Here is a 9,410-nt window from a genome sequence, read left to right on the forward strand (position 1 = left end):
TATTTAGGAGTGTTGTGGGGTGTTTTGAGTGTGTCAGGTGTGTTTAGGAGTGTTTTGGGTGTATATTAGCTGTTATCAGTGTGTTTTGGGTGAATTTTTGGTGTGGTTTAGGTTGTTTATAGGTGTATTTTACATGTTTTGAGTGTTGTGGAGTGTTTTGAGTGTATTGTGGGTTGTTTTTGTGTGTTTGGGGGGTACATTGAGGTGTTGTGAGTGTGTCTTGGGTTTATTTGGGGTGTTTTAAGTGTTTTGGGTGTGTGGAGTGTTTTGGGTGTATCTGAATGTGTGTGGGGGTCGTTTGGGTCCATATTGAATGGGTATTTTGGATGTTTTAAGTGTGTTTTGGGTGTGTTTGGTGAGTTTGGGTATTGTAGAGTGTTTTGGGTTTGTTTTAAATGTTTTGTGTGTATTTTCGATGTATCTAAATGTGTTTTGTGGGTATATTGCGGTGTTTTGTGTGTTTTGGATGCTTTAAGTGTATTTGGGTGTGTTTGGGTGTTTTGTAGGTATATTGGTGTGTTGTGGGGTGTTTTGAGTGTCTTTTGGGTGTTTTGGGTGTATTTAGGAGTGTTGTGGGTGTCTTAGGGGTATTTAGGTGAGTTTTGGGTGTATATCAGCTATTATCTGTGTTTTGAGTGAATTTTGGGTGTTTAAGTGTGGTTTAGGATATTTTTAGGTGTATTTTACGTGTTTTGAGTGTTGTTGGGTGTTTTGAGTGTATTGTGGAGTGCTTTGGTGTGTTCTGGGGTATATTGAGGTATTGTGAGTGTGTTTTGAGCTTATTTTGGGTGAGTCTTGGTGTGTGTGGTGTCTTTTGGGCGTATTTGAGTGTGTATGGGGTATTCTGGGTGGGTTTGGGTATGTTTGGGGCGTATTCTGTGATGATGTGGGTGTTTTGGATGTTTTAAGCGAGTTTTGGGTGTGTTTGGATGAGTTTTGTGGGTATTTTGGTGTGTTTTGGATGTTTTGAGTGTGTTTGGGTGAGTTTTGTGGAGATTTTGGATGATTTGAGTGTGTTTTGGATGTTTTGAGTGTGTTTTCGATATGTTTGGGTGAGTTTTGCCAATATTTCTGCCAATATTACAGGATGGAGAGCTTAGGATACCACACGGTTGGGGGTGAAAGAGCCTTGGGGATACGTGAAGGAGGGAGGCCTGGAGGTGAAAGAAATGCAAAAAATTCCTCTAATACTGAGCGCTTCTCTGGTCATACCAAGCTTCATTGAATATTTGGACCGAGGCTTCGAGATACGAGGTGAGAATCCGTTTTTTAGTGTTTTAAGGCAGTTTTAAGTGTTTTTAGGTTGTTTTAATGTTGTTTTCAATATTTTAGGTTTGTGGAAGGAGGGAGAAAGATTAAATACTGTAATAAGGCCGAAAAAAAGCTTAAAATGAGAGTTTTAAAGTTAGCCTAGCGTTTATTAAGCTGTTTCAAGTATTTTAAGTTACCAGAAGACAGGAAGCTTAAATTTAATACTAGGATAAGGAAAAAGCTTATTTCTTGCATTAGGAAGAGAGAAAAGCTTAATTTTACCCCCAGTAAACCAAGTGAACCCCCAGAACCGCTGTCATCCTGCCTACTTGTGGTGTGGCAACCTTGATCATCCCCCTCCCTCCTCCTCCAGCAAAGAAGAGACGTTTAATCAGCTGGTGGATAGGTTAGTGTTGTTGTTGTTGTTGGGCTTGCAGAGGGCAGGCGTCACTGGGCCCTGCCTCGCCGTCCTTGTCAACACCCTAAAGACAGATGCGCTCACCTTGTAGAGAGAGAGAGAGAGAGAGAGAGAGAGAGAGAGAGAGAGAGAGAGAGAGAGATAGAGAGAGAGAGAGGATATATTTTCATTTTCTTTCGTTATATATTGTTTATTTATTTATTTATTATTTTAAGGGATATTTTCTTTTCTCTAGTTTTAGTTCGTTTTTATAATGGAATGTTTAATTTTATCTATATTTGTTTACATTTTTTATCAATTTGTTTTTGATTTTATATTCAGTTTATTTATTTATCATTCTTTTTAAGAAAATTTATTTATTTTCTTTATTTTTTGCTCGTTTTCATAATGGGAGTGTTTAATTTTATATATATTTTTCATTTTTTTTTTCATTTCTTCGACTTAATATCCAGTTTATTTATTTATTATTACTTCTAAGCGTGTCTAAGTACTTAAAAAGATAATTAATTAATTAATTAATTATTTTATTTTATTTTCGTCCGTTTTTTTTATATATATATATATAATGGAAACTTGTTATTTCATCTGTATTCCCGTTTTCTGTAACTTGTTCATGCCAGGGGTGACAGTAAACATTAAGATTATTACTGCTTTTAATCCCACTGAGAGAGAGAGAGAGAGAGAGAGAGAGAGAGAGAGAGAGAGAGAGAGAGAGAGAGAGAGAGAGAGAGAGAGAGACAAAATCCCATTAATTATTTCAACACTTTCCATTATGAGACGAAAAGATTTTGAATGTATTTGAGTGTGTGTAGGTGTTTTGGGTGCGTTTGGAATGTACAGGGTCTTTTGAGCGTATTTCAATGTGTGTGGAGGTGTTTTGGGTGCGTTTGGGTGTGTGCAGGGTCTTTTGAGTGTATGTGAGTGTGTGTGGGGGTGTTTTGGGTGTGTGTGGGGTGTACTTTGTGTTATTGGGTGTTTTGGATGTTATAAATGTGTTTTTGCGTGTTTAGAGAGTTTTTGGGTGTGTTACGGTGTTTTGCGTGTGTTTTGGATGTTTTCAATGTGTTTGGGTAAATTTTGTGGGTGTTTTGGGGTGATGAGAGTGTTTTGAGTATGTTTTAGGTGCTTAGGCATATGTTGGGTGTGTTTCGGTGAGTTTTTGTGGGTATTTTTGGGTGTTTGATAACCTTTAATGTGTCTCCCTTCTCCTGTCTGTCCCTAACCTGCCCCTAACCCCTACAGGTTAGGGACGTCAGGGACGTGAGGGGTCTCCAGCAGCATGCCAGGAGATACTTGTGTGTGGACGAGGGACACAGACTCAAGAACCACAAGTGTAGGCTGACCAAGTGAGTGTGGGAAAGTGTGAGAGGATGTAAGAGAGAGAGAGAGAGAGAGAGAGAGAGAGAGAGAGAGAGAGAGAGAGAGAGACTGTGTGTTGTTAATCTGTCACTAAAACCTTAAAAACCCTCTTGAAAACCCTTACAGCTTCAACTAGAGCCTTTGGGATGTGGAAATGTGGTTAATCTGTCACTAGAACCTTAAAATGCTTGAAAAACCCTTACAACTTCAACTAGAGCCTTTGGAATGTAAAAATATGGTTAATCTGTCACTAAAACCTTGAACACATTCTTGAAAAGCTTTACAACTTAAACTAGAGCTTCTGGAATGTAGAAATGTGGTCAGTCTGTCACTAGAACCACAAAAACACCCTTGAAAACCCTTATAACTTCAACTAGGGCCTTTTAAAGAGTGTTTCTCCTGTTAATAATGCAGTAATCTTGTTAATCTGTCACTATAATCTTAAAAACACCATTTAAAACCACAGTAACTTTAACTGCAGCTTTTTAAATACAGGTAACAGGGTTCTCAAGTTTCTCCAGTTAGCAATGCAGAAATCTCACTAATCTGCCACTAGAACTATAAAAACACCCTTAAAACCCCTTGTCACTTCATGTAGAGCCTTTTAAAAGAGTGTTTCTTCAGTTGAAAATCTCATTAATCTGCCACCAGAACCATAAAAATAACCTTGAAAACCCCCCAAAATGGACCCTAACCTACGTCATTCACCCCCTTACAGGTCCCTGAACACCTTTCTCCTCATGAACTGGCTCCTGCTGACCGGGACACCCTTGCAGAACAGCCTGGCAGAGCTCTGGTCCCCTCTGAACTTCCTGATGCCTGATATTTTTGATTCCCTCAATGTGGGGGAGATGCAGGAGGAGGGAAGTGACAAGAGGATTTTCAGGCAGGAACGGGAGGGCCAGGTCATCTCCACTCTAATGAAGGTGAGAGAGAGAGAGAGTGTGTCTGGGTGTGTTTTGGGGGTTTTGGGTGTGTTTGAATGTGTTTGGGAGTTTTTTATGATTATTTTTATTATTGTTTTTTTTTGTGTTTGGTGTGTTTAGGAGTGTTTTTTTTAATGATTATTTTTATTATATATTTATTTATTTTTTTGTGCTTTAAACTCCAATAACTTCAAATAGAACTTTTTAAAGAGTGTTTCTCCCCTTAGTAATGTAGAAATGTTGTTAATCTGTCACTATAACCTTAAAAATACCCTTGAAAACCACAGTAACCTCAACTACAGCCTTTTAAATACAGGTAGCAGGGTTCTCAAGTTCTCAGGGGTTCTCACTAATGTCTGATATTGTAATCCCTATGTAATTTATGTAATTCTCTCTCTCTGATCTTTAAATGTCTGTCTGTCTGTCTGTTGGTCTCTGTCTGTCTGTCTTTGTAAGTGTCTGAATACTACTACTACTACTGTTTGCATTAGTAGTAATAGTAGTAGTAATAGTAGTAGTAGTAGTACTTAAAAATCTATTATTATTATTATTATTTATTAGTGAGAGAGAGAGAGAGAGAGAGAGAGAGAGAGAGAGAAAAACCCTCCCCCATATTTCTTATTCCTCATTTATTTATTTATTGTGTTATTTGTGTTAATGGAAGTCCTCCTCCTCCTCCTCCTCCTCCTCCTCCTCCAATGTAGATTATGTAGTCTACCGCAGAAAGCCTCCTAAGGGCCAACAGGCCTCCTCCTGCTGCTGCTTTTGCTGTTTGATCTTCCTTGGTGTTCCTCCCTTTCTTTCTTCTAGTCTCTCAAAATGATGATAATAATAATAATAATAATAATAATAATAATAATAATAATAATAATAATAATAGAGGGTTAAACATGTGCTCATTTGAATACAGGTGCAAGAGCTCTCTCTCTCTCTCTCTCTCTCTCTCTCTCTCTCTCTCTCTCTCTCTCTCTCTCTCTCTCTCTCTCTCTCTCTCTCTCTCTCTCTCTCTCTCTCTCTCTCTCTCTCCTTCCTCATTCCTTCCCTACATGCCAAGGCCACCTTCCATGTTAGGCCTACAAGTTAATAACTCGCTTTTATTTTCATTACAGAAATTTTGGGGTAAGTGGAGAGTCCCAGAGAGAAAAATATTTGAAGGATGCTTAAGGGAAGATAATATTTAAAGGGTTTGTGGGAATAGGAAAGTGGATGAAAAGGTTAGTGGAGAAACTTTTTTTTTGGTTGGAGAGAAGTTTTGTGGTTTCCTTTCCTATAAGGACTCTAAGTTCACTCGCATACACTATCTTTTGCAAACCCTTCAGCCTTCATCTTGTCAATATGCTCATGCCATCTGTGTTTCTATCCACCCATTCCTTCACACCACTTGCCCTTTCCTTATAATACTCCCACAGTGTGCACTCTTTGATCGCTCTGCTGTATTGTTTTAGTGTCTGATTCAGATGAAAAAAAAAGTAAATAAATAAATAAAGTAAAATAAACAAACATACTAAAGTTGTTTTAATTAGGCAACAATTAGTAGAATCTATCAATGAATATTACATAGTATTGCGAAAAAAAAAAAAACATTTTTTGCTCATTTTGAGGCTCTTATGATGACATTGTATTCTCATGTGGTATTTGTTTAGATGTACACATTTCCTTTCTTCTTTCAGGCTTCTGAACACCAGCCAGCACACACACCCTTGCAACAACACTGCAAGACAGAGAGGAGTGAGGACTGAAGATAGTATATACACCTCCTGTAACACTGATACGACTGCATGCCATACACATACTAGGCACACAGAAAAGACAGGGTTTTTCACAAGAAATTACATAATATTGAATAATGTTGATTTATTTACTGATTTATATTATCTTGACATTCTGCATTTCTTCTTATATGAAATGGAAAAAAAAAATTGTGAAATTCTGCTTAATGATTAAATGATAATAGTCTGGTTTTATATATAATAAGTTATATACCGTAGTTATTACAATCTTAACTTTTTGTAAATGGTGCAGAATTGGAAAAGTTGTTGGCATTTTACTCAAGATAATGTGGCACAAACTTGTAAGAGAGAGATAGATGCCTGTAAAATTGTCATCATAACGTCTGTGGCACTTTTAAAAACAAATAAAATGCATTGCAAGAGTTGGTTTTAAGATTATTAATGTCTACCCTTGAATTTTATTTTCTTAAGTGGCAGCTTGACAGAAAACTAAAAAAAGGGTAACTACGCTAAACTAAACTCCCTCACTTCCCATGCCGCATAGCCCTTTTCTTAACAGGTGTTGGTTGCGAGTGACGAGTAGCGTTGTGAGGGCGGCCTATACCTTCATGGTCCTTGTCTTGCGTGGGCGCCCACGCCCACACATCCAACTGAGAGGAGGGAGAATGCTGACAGGAAGATTAGGATACGAGGCGAACACCACATCACGATCATTGCCTACCCTAAGCCCTTCTCTCATCACTACCACCACCGTAGAGGACAGTATAACATATCTTTCCATCACTATTTTCCTTTCTATCTTCCCGTATCTTTTTATCTCTACCCATCCGTCCATCTATCTGTCAATTAGATCCGTATCCTCAACTGTTTGTTTACTCGAATTCTTTTAAAAATGTTCTACAAGTGGAAGTTACTGTGATTTCTAAGAGTTTTCGAGATTATGCCTATTCATCAACCTACATATCTATCTATCTATCATCAGGTCTGTATTCTGAATAATCTCCGCGTCTTATCTAAACTTTAAACTTATTAGAAGTACCAACAGAACTTTCATAATTCTAGTTTTGATTTAGTAAGAATTCTACAACAATTGGTAAGGCATGAGAACCCAACTGATCATTCCTGATGCCTTTGAAAACAGTCCTGATGAAAGCACATAATGTTTACACTATTTCCTATATTTATCCCTGCATGCCACGGCCTTTCCCTAGGAATAAGAGCACTGTCAAAACTATTTGATTGAACACCGACAAAAAGATAGATAATTTGAGGTTATTCTAATTTTTGCTCGCCTGCAGAACTATTTGGGTCATTTGCAATAAAGATAAAATTAAAAATATCGATAGGAAGACATAGATTTGGATGGAGGAATGGAACAGAGAGACAAGGCAGCCGGGTCTGAAAGTAGTTGCAGAGGAGAGAAGGTAGGGATTGAGACAAAACACAAGAAATAATGAAAACACAAGAAATAATGAAAAAAAAAATCGTAAAACTTAATTAAAAAACTCATAAGTAATAAAAAAAAAAAGAATATGAAAATAATAAAAAAAAAATATTAAAAAAAGTGTCAAATTCTCAAATGATGATGGAAAGCACTGTCTAGCGGTGAAAAGGTTAATGATACGAGCCTCAGTTTCCACCTCCCCGGCTGGGCGGTGTCAAGGCGTGGCGGGGCTGAGGACTGGCTGTGCTTGGTAATTGTGGCCAGCTGGGAACAATTTTCCGAGAGGCTCGTTCCAGGAATCTGACAATCACTGAAGCACTCCAGTCATTCACTCCTCCACCCCGCTCAGCATGTCACGGAAAAAATATTTCGAAAAATATAAATAAAGAAAATGAAAAGATAGATATACATTCATGTAAATTTTCTTTCATCACACACTTTCACTCATTCATAACACACACTGACCCACACCCACACGATAGATTAAGATACTTTCTTTCAGAGAGAGAGAGAGAGAGAGAGAGAGAGAGAGAGAGAGAGAGAGAGAGAGAATGTCACTACGTACGTACATTTTCCTAATCATGTGAAAGTGTTTCCCTCTTTTTTTTTTCCATTCTTCATTCGTTCGTTCTTTATTTGACCTCATGTAATATCGCGGGGTGTAATAGAAAACACATTGCTATTTTTCCTCGTCTCGCAGTGGACGGGAAACAGAGGGGGGGCGCTCTGCAGTGAACGTGTGCAGGTCGCGGCGTGACAAGATTAGTTTGGCCTCGAATATTTCACCCGTCATGCGTTTTCTATTCAATTTTTCGGTATGATATTGATCAAACATGCGGTCAAATCTTACGTTTAGATTTCAATTTCATCCTTTTTTTTTCATTATTATTATTATTGCTGTTATCAAGTGTTGTTTTTAATGTAATTTACGCTATTAATTCCACTCGATTAGCGAGGTCAGCACTCCATCACTTGCAATTAGTATATTCAAATCTCAGACCGCTTAATTTGTAGTTTATATATATTATTCTTATACTTTCATCTGTCATTTTAACGTTACAAGTATTTTTATGCAATATTATAATCCGGTGCATACGTACGGCCTTAGTTGTTGCGGTGCCACACTTTTTTCAATTACCTCATTTATTAATTTCAGTATACATCACCCATTTCAGTTTTCAGCACGGTTTTAGTCATTATTTATTTTAACATTCAGAAAGTTTAACAGGGACGATAATTACTACTGCGGTCGTTATTTGGTAGAACTAATGTAGATATTTTCTTGTCACTTGTTTGAATTTTCATCCACGCCTTTTTAAACACCTTTACAAAAATGACTTCAAAATGTACGACAATTGCCAATTTCACCCAAGGAAAAGTGATCGTATGAATTAACTAAGCTTCCATACTTGATCTGGTTTATTTTCCTGCCTATTTTTGATGAGTTTGAATAGTCTGAGAGCGTAGTACTGTAGTTGATGTCATATTTCAATATCTTTCACCTACAAGACTTTATAATGGTTCTCTTTCCATTCAATATCTTTCACCTACAAGACTTTATAATGGTTCTCTTTCCATTCAATATCTTTCACCTACAGGACTTTATAATGGTTCTCTTTCCATTCCTTGCACATACTCTGTACTGGACCAATATTTTAAGATCGTGTCATCATTTTTTGTCAGTCATTATTATTCATTACCTTATATAAACCTCCTATGCTAACTTAAGTCACGATCACCTTTCCTTGGCCGAGTCAGGAATACATTCACTCATTTTAATAACGCTATGCCGTATATTTTCGTATCTAGTGTTAAGTTCACCATAGCACGACCTGAACCTATGTATTATTATTATTATTATTATTATTATTATTACTATTATTATACGCGGTATTTTATGCGTTTCCCGCCCTATGCTATAAACCTTATGACTGTTAATGGTAGCACGACACTTGTTTCCTCATTTGAGTGCCTTTAGATGATTTTGTGGACGAAAAATGGAAAGTACCAGTAAAAGTTTTCAATTACTCGATTATTCCCTCTGCGCTGTCTGTTTTGAAATTCATGTTTAAAACTTACACCAGGCACCGTGTTCTGAAACGTCTAGGCGTCTTAACTTGACTACTTTACGAAGGGTTTTCAAAACATTTTTCACTCTTATTTTTGGATGATCCTCTTGGCTTTGCTCTTTTCGGAACTGGTACCAAGTCACTTACTGTAATAAACTCTCACTCTTCATTAATCACTTACAAAATTCTTTATCCTACAACTCTCATCTCCGG

General features: G+C 37.3%; 1 long non-coding RNA gene across 3 annotated transcripts in view; it reads left to right on the forward strand.

The window, feature by feature from the left end:
• LOC135116463 (uncharacterized) overlaps positions 1-6,109 on the forward strand; it is a 7,718-nt gene extending 1,609 nt beyond the window's left edge. For 2 of the 3 annotated variants that reach the window (XR_010276347.1, XR_010276352.1), the window contains exons 2-6: positions 1,087-1,254; positions 1,560-1,657; positions 2,912-3,015; positions 3,747-3,954; positions 5,625-6,109. This is a non-coding gene — a long non-coding RNA (uncharacterized LOC135116463). The remainder of the gene's footprint in view (positions 1-1,086; positions 1,255-1,559; positions 1,658-2,911; positions 3,016-3,746; positions 3,955-5,624) is intronic. The other variant, XR_010276354.1, reaches the window with a different exon arrangement.
• Positions 6,110-9,410: the final 3,301 nt, after the last annotated feature.

This window comes from Scylla paramamosain, chromosome 3 (assembly GCF_035594125.1).
Source record: "Scylla paramamosain isolate STU-SP2022 chromosome 3, ASM3559412v1, whole genome shotgun sequence".
Taxonomy (NCBI): Eukaryota; Metazoa; Arthropoda; class Malacostraca; order Decapoda; family Portunidae; genus Scylla; species Scylla paramamosain.